Below are 26,142 nucleotides of genomic sequence, written 5' to 3' on the forward strand. Positions count from 1 at the left end.
TTCTTTACAACTTGGGAGCTATAAATTTTCTCAACCATAGTTAGTAATCGAATCAGGAACAAAGAGACTACATTTTGATCCAAATTTATTGCAGGAAGGTATCGATCAGTCTGCTTCCAACAAGTGTCTATTTCAAATATTGAGAGTTCATTCTGGCAAGATCGTAAACTATCTAAAATGAGATACTCCTACCCAGAAGAGATAGCAGAAGTCCATTTCATCACATGAGAGGGAGAAAAAGTCTCAAGATGAACTTTGATTTTAGTATAATTAGGGCCTGGGATATTTTCAAAACTGCTTTATTTGTTTTTCCACACCATGCCTAAGAATTACATCATGGAAAGCTTATGCCTGCTCTGGCTCTTTGCTAGTCCAATTCAGTTCAGGTCAGCCACGGTTCATCCAATAAGCAAAGTTTACAAAGAGAAGAATGCAAAATAATGAGAACATGAGTTAATGCAGAATATTCACAATACTGAGTGAGTCAATCTCTTTCCTAAGCAATTGCAGTGGCTTTCAAGTACAGTGGTACCTCATCATACGAACTTAATTGGTTCCATGAGGAGGTTTGTAAGGTGAAAAGTTCGTAAGACAAAACAATGTTTCCCATAGGAATCAATGTAAAAGCAAATAATGCCTGCAAATCCTTCAGGAAAATCCCAAACTTTAGAAGGGAGGCGAACAGCGGGCAGGGAGGAGCAGCTAAAGGGGGCGGGTGGAAGAAGTAAGGCTAGGCTAAAGGGTGAGTGGGAAGGAAGAAAGGCAAGGGGGGCGCCTCTCCCGTTTCTTTCTTCAAAAGACACCCTTTCAGTTCCTTTGCAAGCACGTTGTTCTCTGCAAAAATTTTCCTCCCCCAAGCTGCCCCTCCCTCCTCCCTTTTCTTTCTTAAAAAGACACCCTTTCAGTTTCTTTGCAAGCACATTGTTCTCTGCAAAATTTTTCCTACTCCAAGCAGCCCCTCCCTTTTCTTTCTTCAAAAAAGGGGGGGAAAAGAAACCCCTTCATCCCAGCAGCAGCTGCTTGGGTTCATAAGGTGAAAATAGTTCGGAAGAAGAGGCAAAAAAATCTTAAACACTGGGTTCGTATCTTGAAAAGTTCGTTAGAAGAGGCGTTCGTAAGATGAGGTACCACTGTAGTTGACCTTCAATATTAAAACTTTCATATTTAAAAAGCAAAAAATTCTGGTAAATCTGAACTGATAATAAAAATGTGGCCTTTTCTTTAGCAGATTCTAGAGCCATGATGGCAAAACTATGGCCCATGTGCCACAGGTGGCACATTGAGCCATATTGGAGAGCATGTGAGGCGTTGCCCTATGTCAGCTCCAGTGCATATGTGCACGCTAGCCAGCTGATTTTCAGCCTTGGGGAAGGCCATTTCATCCTCCGGAAACTTCAGGGAAGCTTCCCTGAAGCCTCGGAGTGCAAAAAACATCCCAATGGCCAAAACGGAAGTTTAGAAAACAGACATCCAGTTTGCCCACTCGGCTGTTTTTCGCACTCCGGGGCTTCAGGAAGCTTCCCTGAAGGCTCCGGAGTGTGAAAAACAGCACAACAGGCAAACCGGAAGTCCATTATTCTGAACTTATGGTTTGCCCGTTTGGGCATTTTTTCACCATCCCAGGAGAGGTGTGTGCACATGGCATCGGACCAGGTTACTTACGGGACCGCCTTCTGCTGCCTGAATCCCAGCGACTGGTTAGGTCCCACAGAGTTGGCCTTCTCCAGGTTCCATCGGCCAGACAATGTCATCTGGCAGGACCCAAGGGAAGAGCCTTTTCTGTGGCGGCCCCGGCCCTCTGGAATCATCTCCCTCCAAAGATTTGCATTGCCTCCACCCTCCTCACCTTTTGCAAGAGCTTTAAGACCCACCTATGTCGCCAGACAATAATAATAATAATAATAATAATAATAATAATAATAATAATAATTGACTGATTTTTAATGTAGTGGGGTTTTAGCTGATAGTTTTAACAAATTAGATTTGTATACGTATTTTTTATATTTATCCTGTGAGCCGCCCCGAGTCTTCGGAGAAGGGCGGCATACAAGTCTAATTAATAATAATAATAATAATAATAATAATAATAATAATAATAATAATAATAATAATAATGTGGGGGGAGGGAATGGGTGTGGGCATGTGCACGCTAGCACATGCACACCTACCATTTTGCCACACGAGCAAAAAAATGTTCCCAGTCACTGTTCTAGAGCAATCGTATTAAGCATTTTTCAGATCCCAAAATCTGTTAAATGAACAAGCTGCTGTGGCCTACCGGTGAAACTCTTGTCTCCCAATCAGGAGGTTGTGAGTTCGATCCCAGGTAGAGGCAGATGTAGTGTCTCCTGCTTGGGCAGGGGATTGAACTAGATGATCTGCACGGCCCCTTCCAGCTCTATTTATCTGTTAAATCTGGAACCCTTTATCAAGAGAGATTTGAAATCTATTTGGTTAGTCTGTTCCACTCAATTCATAAATAAAAATTCTTAAAATAAAAAATACAGAATTGTTTAGATGCTTTTTCATAAAATAGGCTATTTGAATATTCTTTACTATGTAGTGGACTTTTTATATGGATTCAGTTCAGTATATACTTGTAAATGAAAAAAATGCATCAAGTAAATGGGAAAAGTGTTTTTCACCAAAGGGTATTTGCATTCCTAACCATGTAGAAGTTCAGGAACCAATTAAACTCGGTTAAGAATTGCCAGATATTCCTTGTTTGGGTAACAGTCTATCCTCCATACTAGGGGTAGGCAAAGTTGGCTCTCCTATGACATGTGGACTTCAACTCCCAGAATTCCTGAGCTAGCATGATTGGCTCAAGAATTCTGGGAATTGAAGTCCACAAGCAAACTTTGCCTACCCCTGCTCCATACTAACCTACCCAGGCTTCATGCTATGGGGAATCCAGAGCATGATACCACGGCCTTTCGAGACTGAAGGAAGCCAATGCAGTAAGGAATTGACTTATTTTGTCTTCCTCATATAATAGGCGAGGAGAAAAAAAGCATCAGTCTGTAGACTGATAGACATTCGAATTGCCCCCACCCTCCCCGTCTTCAGCAAGATGTTCAAGACTCACTTATGTTGCCAGGCATGATCCCCCCCCCCTCTGCTGACTATAGCACTTGAGAATGGTATGATTGTGTAGTATTGATTGTTGTTGTTTTTTATATTAAGGGGTTTTAATTCTAGCTTTTACTAATATTAGATTTCTACCACTGTTTATTGTATTTTATTATTGTCGTGAGCCTCCCCGAGTCCTTGGAGAGGGGTGGCATACAAATCTAATATATTATTATTATTATTATTATTATTATTATTATTATTATTATTATTATTATTATGTTTTTCATGAATTGGACCTTCCTTTCAGCTATTCTAAAAAAAAATCTCAATACATTTGCTTTTCCTTACACAATGGTATATAACCTAGGATAAAAAAGAATTGTTTATTGAATGAATATTTCATTTTTTAAATGCAAGGTATGTTGGGGACATTTTTTCTTCAATATTGCTTCAGGATAAAAGAATGGTTTCTGTAAGAGATTGACAAGGTTAAGTCGTAGGGTGGAATCAAATATATCATCAGTTGGAGTTGCTTTTGCTTCCACAAGAGACCTAAATCCAGTCCTTCTTGAATTCCGTTGATTCTTTTCTTGCTCCAGTTTACCTTGACTGTTAGTAGTTCAGATTCTTGTGCGTGGGTGTAGCTTATAATGAACTTGAAGTACAATGTTCCCTCGATTTTCGCGGGTTTGAACTTCGCGAATAGCCTATACCACAGTTTTTCAAAAAATATTAATTGAAAAATACTTCGCGTTTTTTTTCTATACCACGGTTTTTCCCGCCCAATGATATCATACATCATCGCCAAACTAATAATTTTTGCAATTAAATAACAAAAAAAAATATTATTGTTAATAAATAATTATGTTTATAAATAGCAGGATTACTAAGTGTCTTATTCAATGGTGAATACCAGTAATAATGGTGAGTAAATGGTTGTTAAGGGAATGGGAAATGGTAATTTAGGGGTTTAAAGTGTTAAGGGATGGCTTGTGATACTGTCCATAGCCAAAAATGGTGTATTTACTTCCACATCTCTACTACGCGGAAATTTGACTTTTGCGGGCGGTCTCGGAACTCATCCCCCGCGAAAATCGAGGGAACACTGTACTTTGAATAAACCTGAGATCAGAAAGTGCCAAGATCTGAAAATCAAAGTTGAAAGATGATAGTATGAACTGACTATAGTTATTAACATTCTGGGTACATTACCAAAGAATCTTGGATGGTGTTTAGAAAATATGCACCATGACAGAATTTCCATCAGTCAATTAAAACTGTAGCGCTTGAAACCACATGCCTGATTGATGAGCTGTGGTGGCGCAGTGGTTAGAGTGCAGCACTGCAGGTACTTCAGCTAACTGCTAGCTGTATTTCAACAGTTCAAATCTCACCACCGGCTCAAGATTGACTCATCCTTCCATCCTTCCAAGGTGGGTAGAATCAGATCCCAGATTTTATTTATTTATTTATTGGATTTGTATGCCGCCCCTCTCCGTAGACTCAGGGCGGCTAACAACAGTAATAAAAACAGCATATAACAATTGAATATTAAAACAGTTAAAAAACCTTATTATAAAGCCAAACATACATACAGACATACCATGCATAAAATTGTAAGGGCCTAGGGGGAAGGAATGTCTCAGTTCCCCCAGGCCTGGGGGCAGAGGTGGGTTTTAAGAAGCTTACGAAAAGCAAGGAGGGTGGGGGCAATTCTAATCTCTGGGAGGAGTTGGTTCCAGAGGGCTGGGGCCGCCACAGAGAAGGCTCTTCCCCTGGGTCCCGCCAAGCGACATTGTTTAGATTGTTGGGGGCTGATTCTGTAAACTGCTTAGAGAGGGCTGTAAAAGCACTATGAAGCTGTATATAAGTCTAAATGCCTTTGCTATTGCTGTGTCTAGTACATCAATACATTATGATATCCTAGGTTCTTGGGAAGAATTTGATGCCTATGAAGGCCAATACCAGCCAAAGAACAGTCAGCTGTGACTTCACATTATTATGTAGATCATCATCATTATCATCTATCCAACTGTAGCTGCTCTTTATTGATGTGCTGCAGTTGTTGGCCATAGTTACACAAACTACTAATATTTTAGACAGTTTTTATCTGCATTGTTACATTAAAAGGAATAGTATTCTGTTCCTTAAACAATATATTTCTGGCTATCTTGTGTCATAAATTTGGCATAAGGACACAGGGTTTGAGTGACTGAGCAGGCGAGATATCTGCAGCAGAAATTATTATTATTTTTGAACAACTGTTGATTTGGAAAACATTCTCTTAACCCTCCCTTTTTTGTTTCCACTCTAACAACATAAAACTTGTAAGGAGATCTTGACATTTGTTGACAAATATGTATAACATGTTGGTGTCCATCATAAATGCATTCTCTGCCATCATATTATTGTTTGATCTGTCAAGAGATTAACACCTGTGAAAGCATTCTTTAATATTTGTTAAACTGAAAAGAAAATAATCCCTGTCCTAACATTTTCAGTGCTTTCTGGAGTGTGCTTTTTCTCAGGTGAACCAAATTTGTAGTTATTTTTTAAAAGACAAACACAGTGGCCTCATAGACAGTCAATTCCTCCGCAGCTTGTTTATTTCTTCCTGCTTAACCATATCAAGCCTATCATTTCACAACAGCAGTGAGTGTGCAACCAATTGCATCACTACTCCACATGGGGCCAGCACTGCCTTAGTGTAGAAAAAGATATGGAAATATTTTTCCCCCACCTTGAAAGACTATTTGCAATTTTCTTTTCTGTCTGATTGCTGCAGTCATTTGATCTTAGCTATCATTTTTCCTTTCTGCTGTCAAATCTTGCAGCTTAAGTTAGAAATTTTATTCTGAAATATGATGCAGAGCGTAGTTCTCTTAAACCCTGAAAGGAAAGAAGAAAGTGTTTGGAGTTTTTCCCCCTTTTGCATGTTTTAAATGACATCTTGAGCGACTATAAAGAAACTGAATTTATTTTTAGAAGTGGTGTTGTCTAGAATGTATTTTAAATAAGCATGCTTTATCTAATTTGTAGCTTTTCTCACTTTTTCTCACTTCCCTTGGTCTTTTACAAAACTCAATGCAGTGAAAATTATTAACAAAACTGGAAGTGTATTGGTGTAGTGAAACTAACAGCAATGCATTCAGTATTCTAGGCAAGAATCTTAGCCTCATGCCAAATGCTATTAGTAATCCCCTGTGTTACACTCAGTACAGTGGTACCTCTACTTAAGAACGCCTCTACTTAAGAACTTTTCTAGATAAGAACCGGGTGTTTAAGATTTTTTTGCCTCTTCTTAATAACCATTTTCTACTTAACCTGAGCCCGGAAAAAATTCCCAGGAAATTTGAGAGCGGCACGAAGGCCCAGCCAGTTTCCTGCCATTCCCCCTGGGTTTCTCTCTCTGGTGCAGTGTATGGGAGGCAGCCTCACGCCAGGTATATTGGAGGCGCATGCTCCTCCGGCGCCTCAAAGTCCCTCTTTTTTTTCTTAAGCCTTAAATTTTTTTTTCTCCTCACCTCACCTTCTTCCTTCGGCAGCAACTGTCCTCCTCCTCTTCTTCCTCCTCCTCCTCCCACCCAAATTCCAAGATTTTATTTCTTTCCTAATGGGTTTGCATGCATTATTTGCTTTTACATTGATTCCTATGGGAAAAATCACTTCTACTTACAACCTTTTCTACTTAAGAACCTGGACATGGAACAAATTAAGTTCTTAAGTAGAGGTACCACTGTATTGGGTTCCTGCCATACTCTAGCTCCGGTAGGGAAAACGGAGCTGCATGCGTAGGTCTGCATCCGTGGCGCTTGCACACACATGCACCCGAATGAGATTTTGCTTCTGTGCATGCACAGGAAACCAAATCTTGTGAGGAACCACGCACGTGAGATTTTTGCGTTTTTTTGCTTCTGTGCATGTACGAAGTAAAAAATAAAAAGCTGAAATTTTGCTCACTTGTGCATCCCACTAACACGCATGTGGGCACTTGCCGGGGCCCCGGAGCTCTGCGGAAAGTGCACCGGTAGCAGCCATAAGTAGAATCTGCCCCTGATTGCACTATGTGTATAAGACATTCATGGAGAAAATTGAACGGGTCCAAAGACGGGCTACAAGAATGGTGGAAGGTCTTAAGCATAAAACATATCGGGAAAGACTTAATTAACTCAATCTGTATAGTCTGGAGGACAGAAGGAAAAAGGGGGACATGATCAAAACATTTAAATATGTTAAAGGGTTAAATAAGGTTCAGGAGGGGAGTGTTTTTAATAGGAAAGTGAACACAAGAACAAGGGGACACAATCTGAAGTTAGTTGGGGGAAAGATCAAAAGCAACATGAGAAAATATTATTTTACTGAAAGAGTAAGTAGATCATTGGAACAAACTTCCAGCAGATGTGGTTGGTAAATCCACAGTAACTGAATTTAAACATGCCTGGGGTAAACATATATCCATTGTAAGATAAAATACAGGAAATAGTATAAGAGCAGACTAGATGGACCATGAGGTCTTTTTCTGCCATCAGGCTTCTATGTTTCTATGTTTCTATCTACGGTACCTGTTCATTAAAAGCCGACAATCACTAGATGGCACACAATCAGTCGAATATAAATGCTCACTAGATGGTAACATTTGGTTTTGCTGTTTCTGTGGGATGATAAGCCTCCCTAAACAATGTGACAGTGCTGTCATCTGGAAGGACTTTCTGTTAGTAATAAACATCATGTGAACTAACATTGCCACTATGCCAGCTTTTTTGAGAAATGTTAGTATTTTTCTGATGTGCTAAAGGTACAACAAAACCCAGTTGCCTTTTGAAAAAAGCAACCATGACATGGATGAGTGAGAATTTCCATAGATATTTTCTTAGTGTCAATTCACATACCCTCTTGTTATGGAGTGGTACTGTGCTTCCCCAAAAATAAAACCCCATCTTATATATTTTTTAAACACTAAAATAAGTGCTTGGCCTTATTTTTAGGGAGCTCTTATTATTTTGAGCCAGTGGTGGGCTCCTGCCAGTACGGCTAATTGCACACATTGCAAACTGCGTGTCAAATAATAAGTCATTTACAGGAATGCACCAGAGAAATAATATTTATTGTTGTCAGTGTTTTCTTTTCTTTAACATTAAGAAGTGTGAGAAGCTAGGTTTTCTACTGAGCTGTCAAGAGTTTAGGGCTGAAAATTGCAACCAAGCTACGCAGCTCTGGCGCGCGAGTGCTGGATTGAGCGCAATTTACCTGTGCATGTAGCAAAATCTCACACAGGATGCAAGTGTGCGTGTGTGCATTTCGGTATTTCGCACAAAAAACCTCACCTAAACAAGCACACATGTCCGTCTCCGTGCAAGATTTTGCTAGTTGCACATGTGCAGGAAGCAAAATTGTGCTCGATCTCGCATTTGCACGCCAGAGCCATGGAGCTGCGCGCAATTAGCCATACTGGCAGTCATACTGGCATCACTGTTTTGGGACATGTGGAGCAAGATGGATCTTCTCTTGCCGTCTTACCTGATTTTCAGCTCTGTCTCCTTAATCGTAACCAGAGGGAATGGTATTGTTGGGAGAGGGCTTATTTTCAGGGGAGGGCTTATTTTCTGAGAAACATGGTAACTGTTTTACTGAACTTTGTACATAAGATGGTGCATTATTTAAACAAAGTAACAGAGGGGGGGAAATCCCTTTGAAAATCCTTAGTAGATGCTTACATCTACTGCTATTCATAACTGCAGACAGTGAACAGAAATAGTAGCGTGAGTATACTTGGGTTTTCAAAGATGGGTGAAGTTCAGAAGTTGACAGTCATGCTCTACGATGCATTAATGAACTCACATCAAATAGTTTTATTTTTAAAACAATATGAAGTTTCTCTGTTTGCTAGGATTTCTAGCGGATAATTGCAAGGGTTTATCTGAGTAGTAGAGAAAGGAAGAACACTATAGCCCTAATCCTCCCCCCCTCTCCAATCCTGCTTTACAAAATTAGCAGTGTTACTGTTGTGAGTGTTCTCTATCAGCCTTTGGAAATGTCAGATTCAATGGAGGAAGAAGAATGTAGAAGCTGTAAATTACCCTGATTTAAAGAAGTGGAGGAGGATAGTGGTGATGAGAACATAATAGAAAATCCATCGGGCGATAGTATGCATAGTAGTACTTCTTCAGATAATGGGGATGTAGAGAATATCCCTTGGTTAAGTGCCATATTTAGGAGGTCAGAGAAAAGAAAAGATGAACTTGGAGGAAAGAGGTTTTGAATATGCTATTCCGAGTGTGTAAATTAATTAATTACCTCACATCCGGAATTGGCCGGAAATGATGGATGCTTTTCTGCAAAGTGAAATAGACAAGATGGATGCTTTTGCCGTTTCTCCGGAGAAGTGAGTTTTTATATTGCATGATAAAACTGTTTGAAAGTAGCGTGAACCTGACGCAGAGATAAGGAGATGTTTGAAGTCGACAGCTTGATCATTTAGAAAGACTCTGTAGTTTTGCCTGTGAGTTTGGAATGCATTTTGCCTGCTGGAGATGTATACTGACGAATTTCAATGTGGAAGAAAGTAAATAAAGAAGTGTTATTTTGAAAATAGAAGCCCGTAAAACAGAGTATTCTTGGAGTAGCCAGCCAGACCAGAACAGTTACTATATGTCTTCAGAGAGGAAGGACTTCCCTGCGCTGTGCAGATAGCTTGTACAGGTAGCTCTCAACTTACAACAATTTCTTTAGTGACCAAAGTTAATGGCACTGAAAAAAGTGATTTATGAACATTTTTCGCACATATCACCATTGCAACAGCCCCATTGTCATATGTTTAAAATTCAGAGGCTTAGTAACTGGTTCATATTTGTGACAGTTGCAGTGTCCAGGAGTCATGTGGTCCCCTTTTGTGACCTTCTGACAAGCAAAGTAGGGGTGAAATCCTCCCGGTTCACTCGTGCCTGTCGGTCGTCGAAGAGCTGGTCACGAAGGGAGCGTGAGGCTCCACCCACCTGCCCCAACGCCACCATTTGGGTTCTTTTGAGTATTCAGAGAGGGGCGGCATGCAAATATAATAAATTATTATTATTATTATTATTATTATTATTATTATTATTATTTTATGCATGCACAGAATGTTTTGCACATGCGTGGTGGGTAAAAGAACCCAAATGTTGGCATCCGGGAAAGTGGGTGGAGCCTGTCGGTCGTCGGAGAGCTGGTCACGAAAGGAGCATGAGGCTCCACCCACCTGCCCCAACGTCACCATTTGGGTCCTTTTGAGTCTTCGGAGAGGGGCGGCATACAAATCTAATAAATAATAATAATAATAATAATAATAATTATTATTATTATTATTATTATTATTTTATGCATGCACAGAATGTTTTGTACATGCGCGGAGGGTAAAAGAACCCAAATGTTGGCATCCGGGAAAGTGGGTGGAGCCTGTCAGTCGTCGGAGAGTTAGTCACGAAAGGAGCGTGAGCTCCACCCACCTGCCCCAACATCACCATTTGGGTCCTTTTGAGTCTTCGGAGAGGGGCGGCATACAAATCTAATAAATAATAATAATGATAATGATAATAATAATAATAATAATAATAATAATAATAATAATTATTATTATTATTATTATTATTATTATTATTATTATTATTATTATTATTATTATGTTATGCATGCACAGAATGTTTTGCACATGCACGGAAGGTAAAAGTACGCAAATGGTGGCATCCGGGGAAATGGGTGGAGCCTCGTGCTCCCTTTGAAACTGGCTCTCTGACAACCGACAGGTACGAGCAAACTGGGAGCATTTTACACCTGAAGCAAAGTCATGGGAAAGCCAGATTGAGAAGAAAAATATTACATAAGTGGTATTTTACTCCCATTCAACTCGCACACTTTCAGCAGAATGTCAGGGGGAATTGTTGGCACGGGTGTCAAGATAAAGGAGTGTTTATGCATATGTTTTGGGAATGCCCGATAGTGCAGGAATTTTGGCAAAAAGTGAAAGAGGATATCAATAGAATGCTAAATATACAATGGACAATCACTAAGGAAATGGCAGTACTAGTTAAAAGCAATGCGATGGGAGAATTTAGAGAAATGAAAAAAGCAGCAATAGAAAGCACTCAGGCAGTAATAGTTTTGGGTTGGAAGGATGCGACAAAATGGACAATGCAAAATTGGTACAGGTACATGGTGGATCATATTCAATTTGAAATTATGGAAAAAAGGATAAATTCGGATAATGAAACTGAATTGGGACAACTGATGGGACAAGGTAAGACGATATATGACGAGCAGAATCCGAGACCAAGCTACAAGAAATAAATTAGAATCACTCTATAATATGTAAATAGATATATTGCTCTTGGGTCAAGTGGACAATGTGTGTGTGTCTGGGTGGTGGGCACATTTCACTATGCACTGTTTTATGTTGTGTGTAATATAAATTTGTTAAAAATTAATTTAAAAAAAATAACTGGCTTACTAACTTATCACTGAAATGATTCACTTAACAACCGTGGCAAGAAAAGTAATAAAAATGAGGCAAAACTCGCTTAACGACTGTCTCACTAAGCAACATACATTTCCCCCTCAGTTGTGGTCGTAAGTTGAGGATTACCTGTACTTCTTAGAGTCGTTGACTCTTAGGAATGTGGTCGGAGCAAATCTATAGAGCAAGAGAGTCAGGAATGGTATGAAAGCTGGCATCTAGAAGGTTTATAGGAACCTGTAGATCGCATGAAAATGGTTTGCCAGAAGATGTCTTCACTATTTTGGATGTTTGATAACATTAGAAACTGTTTCAGATGATACAGCCAGAATCCACAAATTGTTTGTGCTCACATTGTGTTTATTTGGGTAGGTAATATCTGCTGTAGGAATAACATGTTTTGTGCTATATGTTAGTTTCTATAGCAACTTAAAAATAATACTCCAGAGAAAATAGCTGGATAGCATGTTCGTAATAAATGATTGCCAACAATAACGCATGCAAAAAAATTCCTGTTTTTTTAAAACTTCATTTGAATTATCAGTGACACTCGGCAATTTTTGTTTCCTGTGTAGGGAAGAGATCTTTTAAAGAAAAGGAATCCAGCTATAGTTACTCAATAGCTACAGCACTTTACTGCTGAAATGTCAGAGGACTAATTGAAAACATCAGGAAGTTTTAAGAATACTGGTATCATTCATAAATTTGTATAAACTGACTTTTTTTGAAGTAATATTGGTTTCCTAAAAAAAACCCCACAATCCACAGATGAGTTTTATATTATAGAAAGTACAGGGAGGGAAGCGATATTTAAAAATGATCTTGAAGTTATTTTTCAAAGTCACATTTCACTACATGGCCTGGCTTGGGTTATTGACAGGGACCTTGTCACTCTGAAAATAATGAATTAACTTGGACATAAAATAACTGTGAAGATAGGGAGCTATACAGAGAGATAGACAGGTAGACATAGCAATCTGTTTTTGAAAGAAGAGGCACTATAACAGCTCAATTGAGCCAACCAAATTGTAAATTATGCCATTATGCTTATTGTGTTTTTTGACACAGATAGAAAAGTACTTTCCTACCTATATCTGAAAAAAACTTTTCGTTGCTAGGAAGAAGATGGTGGTCTCTTTGCTCTTGCAAGACGTGGCATAAAACTGGAATATTTCATATACAGTTTAATGGAAACACAGTAACTGAAAGATCAGTTATGGAATAATTTGTGATACAGCTTCCAATTTGAAGCAAGAAAGCAACCAAGCTCAGAGAGCACCAAGGACCCACTACTTCCCTTTTTTTCCCTCAAGAATAAACTGTATGAATAGAAATAAACTATTACTCAGTAAAGTAAGAGGTACTATAAATAAATTTGCTTATTTTCTGTAGGTGGAAGAAGTGATCCAAGAGTTACAATTCAGTAACTAGGACTCTAATAGTATGTATCACAATGTGGTTTACCACGGTTTATTGAATAAATCCAGATTGGCAAGATTCATAAGTAATGCTAAGCCATGAACCATGGCTTAGAACCACGGGTGGGATTCAGCCGATTCAGCCCGGTTCAGGTGAACCAGATATTAATTTTAATCTGGTTCGCTGAACCAATTATTCCAAGAACTGGCTAACCTAGTGCCCCGCCCTCCAAGGAGTCCCCATGCGGCCCGTTTTGGATGCCAGATAAATGTAGGGCCCCCGTGCATACTCTGTGAGGGTGAAAAATGGCCCTATGGAAGTCTGGAAATGGGCCCATTTCTGGCCTCTGTACGGCCTCTGAAGCCTGGGGGAGGTGGTTTCGCCCTCCTGAGGGCTCAAGGAAAGCGTCCAAGGAAGGGTGAAAAACAGGCCTACTGGAAATACCAGAAGTGAGGAAATGGGCCCATTTCTGGCCTCTGGAAAGCCTCCAGAATTCGGGAGAGGCTGTTTTCACTCTCCTAGAGGCTCCTGGAAAACCTCCGGAGCCTGGGGAGGGTGAAAACCGGGCTTACTGGAAGTCCAGAAAAAGGCCTATTTCTGCCTCCAAAGGGCCTCTGGAGCCTGGGAGAGGCCTTTTTCGCTTTCCTGGAGGCTCAAGGAAAGCTTCTGGAGCATAGGGAGGGTGAAAATACGCTCCATTCTTGTGCAGGAGGCCGAGTAAGTCACGCCCCCATGGCCATGCCCACCCAGCAACTGGGCAGCAAACTGGTTGCTAATTTTTTTCAATCCCTCTACCGCTTAGAGTTTTAACAACAAAGTAAACTAGATATTGCCAAACTTTCTCAGTTCATGGCACCCTTAATGTCCCATTATTTTTTTCATGACTGATAGATGTTGAATATTGCTGTTTTCCTATTTTTTTAAAAAAATCATACAATATTCCTGTGAGCTTGCTGTAGTACCCCAAGGCCTTGTGGTGCACAGTTTGGAACCACATAAATAATAAAGTGACAAAAACTCCATTATGGCTAAGTATGAAATGTGTATAATTTCGAAGCACAACTTTTCCTGGCCTATCTGAACTGATGTAGATGTAAGATGGTGGCTGAGGCGGACGCCTAGTCCCATTGCTGAAGACCAAAAGTAGACCAAAAGGAGGGGAAAAACATAGAAAAGTAGGGAAAACCCTAAAAAACAATGAGGACAGTGAAGTGAAGAGACGATCCTGAGCCAAGAGATGATACTGAGCCAACTCAGAAAGCTCAAATGGCCCAAGGAGCTGCTGATTCAGTTTTATAGAGGAATTATTGAGTCTTGTCATCTGCACCTCTATAACTGTCTGGTTTGGCTCTGCAACCCAACAAGACCGATACAGACTTCAGCAGATAATTAAAACTGCAGGAAAAATAATTGCTGCTAACCTGCCCTCAATCGAGGACCTGTATATTGCATGAGTCAACAAGAGGGGTGTGAAAATATCTACAGACCCCTCAAATCCTAGACATAAATTGTTTCAACTTCTACCCTCAAAATGACACTACAGGGCACTGCACAACAGAACAACTAGACACAAGAACAGTTTCCCATCCCGAATTCCATCACTCTACTAATCAACTAATTCCCACAACACTGTCAAATTACAGTGATCCCTCGATTATCGCGAGGGTTCCGTTCCAAGACCCCTCGCGATAATCTATTTTTCGCGATGTAGGGTTGCGGAAGTAAAAACACCATCTGCGCATGCGCACCCTTTTTTTCATGGCCGCGCATGCGCAGATGGTGGAGTTTGCGTGGGCGGCGGGGAAGACCCAGGGAAGGTTCCTTCGGCCGCCCAGCAGCTGATCTGCTCGGCAGCGCAGCAGCAGCGAGCAGACGAAGATCGGGGTTTCCCCTTTGCGTGGGTGGCGGGGAAACCCCGATCTTCGTCTGCTCGCTGCTGCTGCGGCCGCCCAGCAGATCAGCTGCTGGGCGGCCGAAGGAACCTTCCCTGGGTCTTCCTCGCTGATGCCCCCGCTCGCCCGCCCGCCCGTCCGCCGCCCGCCGCCCGCCCGCCGCCCGCCAGCAAGAGGGGGAGAGATAGAGAAAGAGAGAGAAGGAAAGAAAGAGATGAGAGAGGGAGGAAGAGAGTGTGAGAGAGGAAGAAGCAAGATAGAGAAAGAGAGAGAGAAAGAAAGATGAGAAAGGAAGGAAGAGAGTGACGTCATCGGGTGGGAAAAATCGCGATATAGCGTTTCGCGAAGAACGAGATCGCGAAAATCGAGGGATCACTGTATTACTATGTCTGTGTTACTATTCTTCTCATCCTTCCTATTACTTATCTCCTCCCACTTATGACTATAACCATGTTGCTTGTCCCATTACAATTTATATTGTTTATTTGTCTCCTGGTATAATTTAATTGCTTATTAGAAACCTATGACTATCACTAAGAGTTGTAACTTATGATTTTTGATGAATCTATTTTTTCCCTTTATGTACACTGAGAGCATATGCACTAAAGACAAATTCCTTGTGGATCCAATCACACTTAGCCAATAATTCTGTTTTGTTCTGTTCTGCTCTGCTTTACTCTACTCTATTCTCCAATCTGGATATGATTGTCCTGATCAGGAAATGAGAGATTTTGACATATGTGAACTAGGTAGGCTGGTTTTAAGAACATATCTGACTAAATATGTCAAAATCAGTCCTTAACAAGATTTAATAATGGTATATCCCCCCCCCCTATAGTAGAGCAGATTAAAAAGGAGATAGATTACTTTCTGATAATTTTATAACCACTATTAAAAATACCTGTTCATGAATGAAGCAATCCACGGTGTTAACTAATAGCTCACCTTGAGCTGCTCAATATTATCTCTCAGGTAAATCTCTTTATAACCTTCAGAAAACAATATTCATTTATTTATTTCTTCTGAAAATATAATACATTTCTTAGTGTCTGACCTTTGCAGCTGTCAAACAGTTCTTGTCCATTTCTCAAGGTCACTGATGACATGTAATGAAGGTCTTGTTAAAGAGTAATGGAAATACAACTGTTAAAGTGCCCTGTATCTTACTGGTAATATGGCAGATTTGCTTTCATCACTTGGACATACTGTACATATAGCACTTTAATATTGTTAGACTATGTCTATTATATTTACATTTGTGCTTGTGTGCATTTACATTTGTGCCTATGTGCTTGTGTTTGTGGCTTTCAATATTTATCTCACTATGTTTTTTTCAAGAAACTGCATAAGCTTTTGGATAGGAATTATTTTGTTACGCAAAATAAGACATTTCTCCCATAAACGATTTGATTCTTAAATTTACCTTTGTTAACCATTATGCCTCTGGAAGGGGGGACTGAATTTTCCCCTTTGTTTTCCCTTCATTGTTAGCAGAGCTTAAGTTATATATGCAAAGGAATAATCATGTTTAATGGAAAATAGATTATCTTGTAAGGTATCAAATTCTAGTGGCCAAGTGATTGTAGTTTTATTTATTTATGTATTAAGAATATTTGCCTATTGCTTTGGTTCCAGACCAAATATTTGGTTCCCTTACTATGAGCTATTGATTCAGGAGCCTCAGGACATACATAAAGATAGTCCTCGACTTACGTCCAAATGCTTAGCAACTCTTCTAAAGTTGTGGCACACAACTGAAAAGCTACTTAAGACCTGGTTTGGAAGCAGCGATGGGCTACGAACCAGAATGCTAAATTGTGATCGCCGCGGCGGCTCGTAACTTCTTGCAGGACCAGCACGATTTTTCTGCTGCACCTGTAGAGGTAGCAAAATTGCGCCCGTGTTTCAGTGAGGTTTTACCTGCAGCTCCATGTGCGATTTTGCTACCTTCACAGGTGCAGCAGCAAAATTGTGCTGGTCCCGCAAGAACTTACGAAGCACCGTGGTGAGCGCAATTTAGCGTTCCGGCTTGTAGCCCACCGCTGCTTGGAAGTTTATTTATTTATTGGATTTATATGCCACCCCTCTCTGCAGACTCGGGGCGGCTAACAACAGTAATAAAACAGCATATAATAATAATCCAATACTAAAAACAGTTAAAAACCCATTATTATAAAAACCAAACATACATACAGATATACCATGCATAAAATTGTAGAGGCCTAGGGGAAAGAGTATCTCAATTCCCCCATGCCTGGCGGCAGAGGTGGGTTTTAAGCAGTTTACGAAAGGCAAGGAGGGTGGGGGCAATTCTGATCTCTGGGGGGAGTTGGTTCCAGAGGGCTGAGGCCACCACAGAGAAGGCTCTTCCCCTGGGTCCCACCAAGTGACATTGTTTAGTTGACGGGACCCGGAGAAGACACACTCTGTGGGACCTTACTGGTCGCTGGGATTCGTGCAGCAGAAGGCGGTCCCTGAGATAATCTGGTCCGGTGCCATGAAGGGCTTTATAGGGCATAACCAACACTTTGAATTGTGACCAGAAACTGATCGGCAACCAATGCAGACTGCGGAGTGTTGGTGTAACATGGGCATATTTGGGAAAGCCCATGATTGCTCTCGCAGCTGCATTCTGCACGATCTGAAGTTACAGCAACTGTAATGCCTGTGGTCACGTCAACAAAATCTGGACACCTGGTAATTTCTGACTATCCTTATGAGTGACTGCAGGGACACTGCAATGTCCCTTGCCTATTATCTCCCGTCCTGCCCCACTGGGTCCCTGCAGGCCTTGGGCCTGCTTTCCCACCCCCATTGGGTGGGAAAGCCTTGGGCCTGCTTCTAATCTCTCTGAGTTCTACCCTCTATTCTTCACTCCCCATCACTTATTTTTAACTGTAGATCTCCTTCTGGAAGCAGTTGCTGCACTGTGCATCCTTCTTACACAGTGGGGGCCATATGGCTCCATGCCAGAAGTGGGCACCAATTTGGGATTGGCTGCAATGAATTGTGGCTGCTTTGAAATGTCATCTGCTTCTGGGACAGAGCCATGAAGCCTTCAGAGAGGCACAGCAGCCTGGTGTTCTTCCCGAATGTGAATTCAACTGCACAAGGTCTTCCAATCTGAATGGCATCCTGTACTCTACTTAACAAACTTTGGGGAGAGGAGGGGTGGGGTTTAGGTGAGATGATTTTATTGGTTTCTTGATTAATGGCCCTGCAGGCTCCATTATGGTCCTAAATCAAAGACTACCTATTCATCCGTGCAGTATATCATGTAAGTTGCTTTAAGCACTACAGTACATGTATTGTATTGTAGATATTGGCTTGTACTCCTTTAATTATGCCTGATGACTGATACAACATATAGGTTCTTTTTAAAAAAAATATACTTTATTAGTTTATACAAAAAGAAATAAAACAGGAGAAAGGGGGGATGGGAGTACAAAAAAGAGAAGTGGGAGGGGGATGGGGTAAACAGTATTATTATATCACAGCTTATATATATTATTGTATACACATTCCAAGTATTTGTCCATATGTAAATATTTTGTATTCAGTATTCTTATTTGGATAATCTTATAGCTGTAATATTTGATAGTCCAACAATAACGTGAAAAGAAAAGGGGTAGAAAAGGAAAGAAGGAAGAAAGAAAAGAAGAAGGAAGAGAGAAGAGGGAGAGAGAGGGGGGAGGAGTAGTACCTGCAAGCTAGCAGGCATTTGGATTGTGACGGCTTAGTTTGATTATGTTTGTTGTTTTTGTTAGTGAAACATAATCATAGGTTGTAATATTCGTAAGTTTCTAGTAATTATCAAGTGGATTGAACTCAGACAGGGGTTGTATTGATTTTGGTCCGATTTTTTATTATGCATATCTTTATTTTCATTCATATTAATTATTTTTCATTTTATCGTCTTTAGAATTGGATAGCCATCTGAACCATTTCTCCCAGGCCTTGTAGAACTCTGAATCATTTTTGTTTTGAATTTCCATTGTTAATTTTGTTAGTTCGGCACATTCCATAATTTTGCTAATGATGGTTAGATTTGTCGGAATGTCTTATTTTTTCCAATGTTGTGCTATGTTAGTCTGGCGGCAACATATAGGTTCTAATGGCCATGTTTGTTCTTTAAAACTAATGGCCTTATTTAGGAGCTCTGTGGGCTCATGTCAATTGTATATAGAAAAATCCCTTTGTATTCTTCCCTCTCAAAGAATTTATTAATAATAGAAATAGAAATAGCATTGGTAGTGCAGTGGTTGGAGTGCAGCACTACAGGCTACTTCACTAACTGCTAGCTGTAGTTCAGCAGTTCAAATCTCACCACCAGCTCAAGGTTGACTCAGCCTTCCATCTTTCCGAGGTGGATAAAATGAGGACCCAGATTGTTGGGGGCAATATGCTGATCCCGTAAACCACTTAGAGAGGGCTGTAAAAGCACTAATGAAGTATCAACCTTGAGCCTACTGAGATTCAATCTGTCAAACGGCTGGCAGCTGGTGATCAGCAGAAGTAGCTTGCAGTACTGCACTCTAACCACTGCACTACCAACGCTATTGCTATTTCTATTATTAATACATTCTTTGAGAGGGAAGAATACAAAGGGATTTTTCTGTTAATATACATATAGAATATCCCTAGAAAAATGGAGAAACGTGTTTTTAGGCAGGAAACAGAGTTTATTATTTATTATTTATTATTTAGATTTGTATGCCGCCCCTCTCCGCAGACTCAGGGCGGCTCACAGCAGGATACAACAATTCATGACAAATCTAAATATAATTTAAAATATTTAAAAAACCCCATTTACTAAGCAAACATACACACAAACATACCATGCATAAATTGTACATGCCCGGGGCAGGTGATTCAGTTCCCCCATGCCTGACAACAAAGGTGGGTTTTAAGGAGTTTACGAAAGGCAGGGAGAGTAGGGGCAGTTCTAATCTCTGGGGGGAGTTGGTTCCAGAGAGTCGGGCTGCCACAGAGAAGGCTCTTCCCCTGGGGCCCGCCAACCGACATTGTTTAGTTGATGGGACCGGAGAAGGCCCACTCTGTGGGACCTAATCGGTCGCTGGGATTCGTGCGGCAGAAGGCAGTTTCGGAGATATTCTGGTCCAGTGCCATGAAGGGCTTTAAAGGTCATAACCAACACTTTGAATTGTGACCGGAAATTGATCGGCAGCCAATGCAGACTGCGGAGTGTTGGTGAAACATGGGCATACCTAGGTAAGCCCATGACTGCTCTCGCAGCTGCATTCTGCACGATCTGAAGTTTCAAAACACTTTTCAAAGGTAGGCCCATGTAGAGAGCATTACAGTAGTCGAACCTCGAGGTGATGAGGGCATGAGTGACTGTGAGCAATGAGTCCCGGTCCAGATAGGGCCGCAACTGGTGCACCAGGCGAACCTGGGCAAACGCCCCCCTCGCCACAGCTGAAAGATGGTTCTCTAATGTGAGCTGTGGATCGAGCACAAAAACGGGTGCTTCGCTGGCAACATAAGTCCAGAGGTGGGGTTTCCCAGCGAGGGGAGCATCAGCAAAATCGCAGCATTGCAAAAACACAGAAGTCCAGAGGTGGAGTTTCCCATGGAGGGGAGCTTCAGGGGAATCCCAGCAGCGCAAAAACGGGCGCTTCGGCTGGCAAAAGGGGTGAGTTTTGGGCTTGCACGCATTATTAATTGCTTTTCCATTGATTCCTATGGGAAGCATTGTTTCGTCTTACGAACTTTTCACCTTACGAACCTCGTCCCGGAACCAATTAAGTTCTTAAGACAAGGTATCACTGTACTAAGTTGACTGTTATTGCAGTTCATTTGGAGCTGTGGAATGCATTCTGATTGTGAAACTATAATGGAAAAGCCTAATGATTCTGAATTGCTGTGGAAATTTCCAGCTTGTACAATGTCATGAGCTATTCCTGTAGAGAAATATATTTGCTTTTGGGAAAGGCACTACAGGAACAAATTTGCTTATAATGCTATGTTCCCTCTCTTCTCCTTTTTTCACATGCACTGTCTGCCTGACACCCTCAAATGATGCTGGGGGAGAACATTCATTTCAGTGTGATTCAGGGTTTACTTTCCACTTAGTGTTTTGTGTGACAAGTTGTTGGCACATCCAGTAGGTGGTGTTTAGTTTGTATAGAATTAAATTTCTAAATTGGGGTGCTGCTTGCAAGTTATGGAGAACAGTTGTTTATATGCTTTCTGCGTGCTTGTTTTGAAACTAAAAATAGGAAAAGCAGCCTTATGTTTAGTGTTTAAGACAAACGGAAAGCCAGCTTTGATAATCAAGTAATATGATTAACAACACATTGCATATAATTAATACCAAACTTATGCATGCCTTCTCAGAAATGCTACTGCATTCATTGGGGCTTATTCCCAGGTAAGTTTACATAAAGGGCTACTGCAGTCCTTCCCTTTTGCCAAGCATCTGAAATATTCTAAGTAAATTCCAGTTTCTTGAATTCCAATCCCAGACTCTTCAACAGTTGTCAGTTATCATAACAAAATATTTTCCAAAGGTTAGCCTTTCTGTGGGAGTGGAGGACCACCCGTGCCAATCTTAAAACCCACTAAAATGAGCAGTTTCTCTTCATTTTCCTTCGGTTGCAGGAATTCTATATATTGGACTTTTCAGTGCTCGGTGAACAAACAACTTGACAGATCTTTTATTTTAGTTAATAACAACAACAAAAACAACAAAAACAGAGTTGGAAGGGACCTTGCAGGTCTTCTAGTCCAACCCCCTGCTTAGGCAGGAAACCCTACACTACTTCAGACAGATGGTTATCCAACATCTGCTTAAAAACTTCCAGTGTTGGGACATTCACAACTTCTGGAGGCAAGTTGTTCCACTGGTTAACTGTTCTGACTGTCAGGAAATGTCTCCTTAGTTCTAAGTTACTTCTCTCCTTGTTTAGTTTCCACCCATTGCTTCTTGTTCTACCCTAAGTTGCTTTGGAGAATAGGTTGACTCCTTATTTTAAGAATTTTTAAAGAATCTTATACATTGAGGTCTTTGCTCTAAAGTGCTATGTTTTTTTTTAAAAAAAATCCATAGTTTTCTGCTGTGAAGCTTATTTATTATTTATTTATTAGATTTGTATGCCACCCCTCTCCGTAGACTTGGGACAGCTCACAGCAATAATAAAAACAATGTACAATAACAAATCTAATATATTTAAAAAATATCTAAAAGCCCCTTATTTAAAAACTTGTTTCACAGGAGACCAATTGATGATGAAAAACAATGTGGATACGAAACGGAATACATGAGATAGAACAGTGATGGCAAATCTTTTTTTCCTCGGGTGCCTAAAGAGTGTGAGCGTGTGCTATGGTGCATGTGAGAGTTCCCACATCCATAATTCAATGTCTGGGGAGAGTGAAAACAGCTTCCCCCCCACCCCTCGGAGGCCCTCTGGAGACCAGAAATGACTTGTTTTCCAACTTCTGATGGACCCAATAGGCTTGTGTTTCACTCTCTCCAGGCTCCAAAGTCTTCCCTGGACCCGGGGAAGGGTAAAAACACCTCCCCTATCCCCCTGGAGGCTCTCTGGAAGCTAAAAATGCCCTCCCAGAGCCTCTGTACAAGCCAAAAACCAGCTGGCTGGCACACACATGCACATTGGAGCTGAGCTAGGGCAATGGCTCATGTGCCAGCAGATATAGCTCCACGTACCTCCCGTGGCACCCTTGCCATAGGTTCACCATCACTGTGATAGACTATTTAAAAGATTCTGGCAACACCGAGAAAGAATCCCAATTATTACAGTAAAGATTCTTGAATCCAGGCAAAGGGATAAATGTGCAAAAGAAGCTCTGAGTAATGCCATCACAATTATGGTAGATAATTATGGTTGACCTGGCAATTATGTTGGCAGACTTTCCAAACCCCACAAGCAATAAAGATATTTCCAGAAATCCAGGTTGTTCTTGCTTTCTTGAGTTTGCCAGTCTCGGAGAACATTTTCTGGTGCTTTCTTTAGCATTTGGGGTGGCATCTATTGGACTAGTCTTTTCCTTTTTTATTGATGGGTTTCAAAGCACAACTATTTGTTTAAAGAATTTGTCTTGGGGCCCATAACAATGTTCTTGAAAATAATGATGGTGCTGCAACCACATTGTATTTTAGAGCATGCTCGTGCTACAAAGCAATTTTAAAAATTTTATGTTCTAAAAATTAATGACAGAATATCAGGAGGAGCAAAGAGATCAGTGAATCCCAAGGGAGATGTTTGTAGTCAAATTTATGGTTTTCCTATCATAATATCATAATATTTTAGGTTACCCGGTCTTGTATAGGGTACTTGTTACACTTGTTGCCCCGAGAATCTTGGAAAGTATGATGTACTTATAGACGTATCTCGGTACTCGGTAGTGCCAAAATGAAGCTACCTTCTTGGCTTTGTCTTTGGCCCAAAATAAAGCATTATCAACATTTCTGGTAGTAGCCAACATATTAGCTGATAGCTGGGATCTCTGTGTTGTTATCTGTAAAGAATCTCCACGTCAGCATATTGGTTTTACATTTTAGGCACTCTAACTCTCAATCTACGGTATTCAGGTTCCTCCAAGTAATATAAGGGAGGTCAGATCCTTTAGTCAGATTTTTTAAATTTATTATTATTATTATTATTATTATTATTATTATTATTATTATTATTATTATTAATTGTTCTGCTGGCATGTTTCAACCGCCCGTAATTACAGGGTAATTAGTCCAGGAAGACACACACCACATGATAAAAGGAAAACCCAAAAGTTTTTATAAACAGAAAAACAGAAACAGCTCCCTTTTTAAATGTCAAAGGGATTTTCTGGTACACACAAGGCACAGGTTAAATGCAATCCAATTGCTCACCCAATAACTGGAAAATTGAGTCCAATTCTAAAGCCCAGAGAGTTCACACACACAATCCTGAACAGCAAAAACCATGATTGATGAAACAATGAATCATATAAACTGCCATGAGGCTAAAACACCAGGCTGCACTTTTATCTGTAGCACTAATTACAGCAGCCCCACCCAACCACAGGTGGCCTCATTTTCTCTTGTAATAATCCTTCAGTTGTTGTCTCCTATGCATCACTCTACACATGCATGGATGTGTCATTAATTCTTGTTCAGAATCCAGGGATGATACAGATGATTGATCTCCTCCTGGGCTGTCTGCCAAACTCCCCTCTTCCCTGTCACTCACACTTCCTTGGTCAGAGGAGGCTTCGTCGGCAGATTCCATCGGGAGCAAAACAGGCCTGTGGCATGTGGATGTTTCCCCCACATTCACCTGCACATTCCTTGGGGCAGGAGCTGGGCCAGAGCTAACCACAACAATTAACAACAACAATAACAACAACAACAATAATAATAATAATAATAATAATAATAATAATAATAATTTATTAGATTTGTATGCCACCCCTCTCCGCAGACTTATAAAATTTATATGGCACCCAACTCCCAAAGGACTCTAGGCAGGTTAACAACAGAATAAAATATTAAAAAAACATCTTGAGCAGTAAAACAATTAAAACCCATACATATCATTCTATGGCTGGATCTCGCCGATTACAACCATGAGCTCAATGGCTCCAGGCCTGCTGGAAAAGCCAGGTCTTAACTGCTTTTTGGAAAGCCAATAAGGTGGAGGCAGTCCTGACCTCCGGAGATAACTGGTTCCAGAGATCTGGGGCAGCTACAGAGGAGGCCCTCCCCCGCGGGCCCGCGAGCCAAAACTGTTTAGCTGATGGGACCTGGAGAAGACTAACTCTGTGGGATCTCACTGGTCGCTGGGAGCTATGTGGTAAAAAGATAAAGGTTTTAAAGGTAATGACCAACACCTTGAATTGTGCTGGAGACCAATAGGGAGCCAGTGCATCTCTCGGGGGATTGGTGTAAGGTGGGTGTACCTAGGTGCACCCACAACAGCTATCTATTCCGCTGTCCGCAAATACTGTTACAACCACTACCCAGACTCTTGTCTTTCATATCAGTAGTTAAGTTCCAGGTGTTGTGTGACAATGCTTATCTGATTGAATTCTAAAGACTTAGAGCACTTTAGCTTCTTCATTTTCTATTAATTTGTCTATTTTGCGGATCCCACTCTGTTCTTTAGCGTTATTATTTTGCAGCTCTGAGAATTAAAGAGCAGGTATTTCTTGGCATGGCCTTTGGCAGTAAAATGTATTTATTTATTGTCTTATGTGTAGATTTATTGTGGCATTTCAATAATTCAATTTCTTCCCATAAGTCTTGTCTAGTAGAAGTTGATCAGTTTGCCCTAATAGTGGTAGGCCAGATTAGCATTTCCTTTGAAAGCACTGTAAATATCATTTATCACCATTAAAGTACTAAATGCCTAGCGTTCATGGATAATTTCTTGGTATTTCTGGGGGTCCCTGTCCCATCTGATTTTTACCTTTTTATAATTCTTTACCCATAGATGCATATACAACGAACACAAGGAAAGTGAAACTTCAAGCAATTGCATATACAGTGGTACCTCGAGATACGAGTTTAATTCGTTCCGGACCTGGGCTCTTAAGTCGAGCAGCTCTTATCTCGAACGACTTTTCCCCATAGGAATTAATGTAAATAATTTTAATTGGTTCCAGCCCTCAAAAAACTCACAAAGTTAGTCTAAATTATGCAGAAAGACATGTTTTTAATGAAGAAATGTACATATACATATAAATGAATAATGAAGTTTCTTTCACTTAACTTGTAAACTTTCTTAAACTTTTAAATTTACATATGTTCAACTTCTCTGCCACCCAATCCTGTAGGACAGAGGTCCCCAACCCTTTTTGCACCAGGGACCGGCTTTAAGCGATCAAGAGAGGAATGGGTGAATGAATGGACGGAGGGTGGGAAGGAAGGAAGGAAAGAGGGAAGGGACAGGAACAGAGGAAGGAAGCAAGGAAACTTATGAAAGGGGAGAGTAAGAGAGGAATGAGTGAAGGGAGGGAGGGAGGGAAGAAGGTGGGAAGGAGAAAGAAAAGAAGAAATAGAGGAAGGGAAGGTAAAAGAGAGAAAGAAAAAGAGCAAGAAAGAAAGAAAGAAAGAAAGGGGGAAGGGACAGGAACAGAGGAAGGAAGCAAGGAAACTTATGAAAGGGGAGAGTAAGAGAGGAATGAGTGAAAGGAGGGAGGGAGGGAAGAAGGTGGGAAGGAGAAAGAAAAGAAGAAATAGAGGAAGGGAAGGTAAAAGAGAGAAAGAAAAAGAGCAAGAAAGAAAGCTGCAAGCACCCCCCCGAGCCA

General features: G+C 40.7%; 1 protein-coding gene across 8 annotated transcripts in view; it reads left to right on the forward strand.

Moving 5' to 3' along the window:
- Nucleotides 1-26,142, forward strand: part of FARS2 (phenylalanyl-tRNA synthetase 2, mitochondrial) — a 288,657-nt gene that overhangs the window by 25,845 nt on the left and 236,670 nt on the right. For 2 of the 8 annotated variants that reach the window (XM_070747197.1, XM_070747190.1), the window contains exon 2: nt 25,326-25,473. The exons of the other annotated variants lie outside the window; for them this stretch is intronic. The gene's annotated coding sequence lies outside the window, so the exon portion shown is untranslated. The remainder of the gene's footprint in view (nt 1-25,325; nt 25,474-26,142) is intronic. 8 annotated transcript variants of the gene reach the window in all.

This window comes from Erythrolamprus reginae, chromosome 3 (assembly GCF_031021105.1).
Source record: "Erythrolamprus reginae isolate rEryReg1 chromosome 3, rEryReg1.hap1, whole genome shotgun sequence".
Classification (NCBI taxonomy): domain Eukaryota; kingdom Metazoa; phylum Chordata; class Lepidosauria; order Squamata; family Dipsadidae; genus Erythrolamprus; species Erythrolamprus reginae.